The sequence below is a fragment of the Colobus angolensis genome, unplaced genomic scaffold (assembly GCF_000951035.1).
Source record: "Colobus angolensis palliatus isolate OR3802 unplaced genomic scaffold, Cang.pa_1.0 Scaffold94, whole genome shotgun sequence".
Taxonomy (NCBI): Eukaryota; Metazoa; Chordata; class Mammalia; order Primates; family Cercopithecidae; genus Colobus; species Colobus angolensis.
In genome coordinates, this window is record NW_012123376.1 from 2373354 (window position 1) to 2377533 (window position 4180).

Below are 4180 nucleotides of genomic sequence, written 5' to 3' on the forward strand. Positions count from 1 at the left end.
GCCTCAGCCTCCTGAGTAGCTGGGATTACAGGTGCCTGCTACCACGCCCGGCTACTTTTTGTATTTTTAGTAGAGATGGGGTTTCACCATGTTGGCCACGCTGGTCCTGAACTCCTAACCTCAGGTGATCTGCCCACCTTGGCCTCTCACAGTGCTGGGAATACAGGCGTGAGCCACCATGCCTGGTCTTTCTTCACTTTTTTTTAACTAACATTTTTATTTTAGTAGTTGTAGATTTTTACTGAAGTATTGCAGATAATAGAATACTTCTAACCCCATCCCCAGTTTCCCCTAATAAAGCTTACATTAGTATGATACATTTGTCACAATTAATGAATCAATATGGGCACATTACAGCCGAAAAGGGTGTGGTGGCTCACACCTATAATCCCAGGATTTTAGGAGGCGAAGGTGGGCAGATCACTTGAGGTCAGGAGTTCAAGACCAGCCTGGCCAACATGGTAAAACCCTGTCTCTACGAAAAATACAAAAACTAGCCAAGTGACACACACTTGTAATCCTAGCTACTCGGGCGGGCGGGCAGGGAGGTGCTGAGGTGAAAGGATCACTTGAACCCAGGAGGCAGAGGTTGCAGTGAGCCAAGGTCACGCCACTGCATTCCAGCCTGGGCTACAGAGCGAGACTCCATCTCAAAAAAAAAAAAATGAAAAGATACATTAGTGAAATTCTATACTTTATTCAAATTTCCTCCACTCTCGCCCAGTGCCCTTTTTCTGTTCTAGAATCACATCCACATGCCACATGACATTGTATCATCATGTCTCTTGACTTTGACAATCTGTCAGACTTTGTGTTTGATGGCCTGATAGTTTGAGGAATACTGATCAGGTATTTTGTAGAATATCCCTCAATTGCGGTTTGTCTGATGTGTTTCTCATGATCATGCTGGGGTACAGGTTTTCAGAAGGAGAAGCAAAGTTCCATTTTCATCACATCATATCAAGGGTACACACTATCAGCGTGACTTATCACTGCTGAGGTGGACCTTGATCAACTGGTTGAGGTGGGTGTGGGCAGACTTCTCCACTGTAAAGCTGCTCTTCCTCCTCTCCTTTCCACAAGGTAATCTTTGGAAGGAAGTCACTACATGTAGCCCACACTGAAGAGTAGACAGTTTTCTTCCCCTCTTTGAGGATGAAGTATCTTAAAAACGTACTTGAAATCATTCTGCAAAGACCTCTCTCTTCTGTTTATGCAACCATTTATATCAGTATAGACAAAGGGATAGTTTTATACTATGTTATAATGCAATCCTGCTTTACTTTGTTGCTGACATACCCCCATTATTGTAGGGGTTTTTTTTTTCTTCTCTTTTCTTCTTTTTTTTGAGAGGAAGTCTTGCTCTTGTACCCTAGGCTGGAGTGCAGTGGCGTTGTCTCAGCTCACTGCAACCTCTGCTTCCTGGGTTCAAGCAATTCTCCTGCCTCAGCCTCCCAAGTAGCTGGGATTACAGGAACCTGCCACCACACCTGGCTACTTTTTGTATTTTTAGTAGAGACGGGGTTTCACCATGTTGGCCAGGCTGGTCTTGAACACCTGGCCTCTTATGATCCTCCTGACTTGGCCTCCCAAAGTGCTGGAATTACAGGCATGAGCCACTGTGCTAGAAACTGGGGCTTGTTTATTCAGTTTAGAAATGCTGTATCTTTCCCCTCTCCAGCAAATAAGCCTTTAAATCCTCACTCTTCCACTGGGTGGGGACTAACTGAGTATTCCCTATTCAAAGTGTGTTTTTGTTGGGGTTTGAAGAGAAGTGGAGAACTAAGGAATTAACAACTTAAACAGTTAACAGTCTTTTTTTTTTTGGTTTAAGTTTATTTATTGCAGAACACCTCAGAGACTTTGTTATTCCAGCATGTGTTGTGAATCTTCTAGATTTGGCAGGCCCTTGTTTAACCATAGGGCCCTTTTCCTAAACGTGTGTCTGAGGAATTCATTTGAAAGAAATACTGCGTTAGATGCTTACAATAGGTGAAGGTCTCTTGAAACTTTAGATAGGAAGAGGTGCCACCACTTGACTCTATGGCATGTCTTTGGAGGTTCCTGGGACAGTACTCAGGAGTTTGGACACTGTCATCTTTATTCATCCAATTTTGTCCTGGGCAAGATCTTGCTGGTTGAAACAAACTGATTTGGGGGTTGCTTCCTTCATGAAAGTAGCTGTTGAATAGTTCTGAAGGCTAAATCTTTACCTGGAAGTCTATACAAGTTTCTATTCAATATCTATATATTCCTACTGTTTCTTTGTAAACAAACTATAGCAATTAGACAAAAATTGGGCGGTACGCCAAGTTCCAATTGGCGAGATTCTGTGAGTGGATATATACATATATATGTATATGCATATATATATAGTCATTCAAATGTCTTTGGGTACCAAATAGAGTTAAGCTTTAACCTTCATATTTAAGAATATTACCATTTATATAACACCAAATGCCTTCATGGGACGACATGCACTGAGAGGGACAGATGGAATAAAGATTGCTGATTTACAAACAAAAATGAAACTTCTGAGTTTTCACGTAACAAAACTCTTCCAATCATATATAACTTTAATGAGATTTATTGTGCTTTTTTTTTTTTTTTTTTTTAAGCTGAGGTCTTATTCTGTTGCTAAGGCTGGAGTACAGTGGTGTGAACACAGCTCACTGCAATCACAACCTCCTGGGCTCAAGAGATCCTCCCACTCAGTCTCCAAGTAGCTGAGTCTACAAGCACGCAGCACACGCCAGGCTCATTTTTTAGTTTTTATAGAGACAGGGTCTCCTAGGCCCAAGCAGTCCTCCTGCCTTGACTTCCCAAAGTGCCAGGATTACAGGCATGAGCCGCCGTATTTTTTGTCTTAATAGTCACTGTTAAAACAGTTATAAATTTCCAGGTTTTGTCACCTATCACTTCAGTGTGAGTAATTTTTTAAAAATCTCCCATTGATTAGTTTCACACTGTAGTCAAGAATCTAACCAAAGATAGAATTTGGTTAACTTCAAAGTAGGGACCAGATTTAGTAATAGAGAATAAAGCCCTTCTTCGTTACGTTACAGCCCACGAGTTAATCCAAAAAGGTCTGGTGGGCTTAGTTACAGATAGGAAAAGGAATTTAGCTAGATTTTTAAAAATATTTTTATTTAGGCAGGCCAGGTCATGTTTATCTAAGGATTCTCTAATTGGATGCCATGAAGTGACACACTTAATGTGAGCTGCAATGTAAGAATGAAATGACAAAATGAAGCAGAACAAGATAACTTAGTAGTGGGGAGAATAAAAATTAACTGAAGATAGTTAACCCCAAAACATTACTTATTTGAAGTCAAGTCACATAATTGCACTTGGAACCTGGTATATTGCTCAATTTTTGTCTAATTGCTGTAGCTGGTTTACAGATAAAGAGTCAGAATATGTTTGAACCCAGATAGTCATTTAATGAGTATAACAATGATAAGCAATTAAATTATTTGCAACTTTGAAAAGTTGGTTAGGCATAGTTGACTTCTGAAAATCAGTTTCCCTTGAAAACTCACTGTTTAAAAATACACAAGGCATTACATATTTGCTTGCATTATAATCACAGTTTCATGTTCACACACCTTATCAGAAATCCAACACCAACACTGTATCAACAGTGCAACATGAGAGGAAATTTGGCGAACATTAGATGTATTCAATTGCTGCAGTGGCTTAAGTCAATTCACACAGAAATAGGAAGTAATTTTTTTGATATCTCCTTATCAATCAATTAGAGCTGAAACACAAAAAGAATCTAAGAAGTTTCAAGGCAGGGGTGGGCACGGTAGCTCACACCTGTAATCACAAGCTGGGAAGCCAAGATGGAAGGATTCCTTGATCCCAGGAGTTCAAGACCAGCCTGGGCAACAGAGGGAGGCTCCTGTCTCCAGACACACACAAAATTAGCCAGGCACGATGGCTCACACCTGTAGTTCTAGGTACTCGGGAGGCTTAGATGGGAGGACTGCTTGAACCTGGGAGGTCAAGGCTGGAGTGAGCCATGGTCATGCCATGCACTCCAGCCTGGGTAACAGAGCAAGACCCTATCTCAAAAAGAAAAAGAAATAAAAGGGAAGAAAAGAAAAGAAAGAAAAGAGGAAGGAAGGAAGGAAGGAAGAGAGGGAGGGAGGGAGGGAGGGAGGAAGGAAGGAAG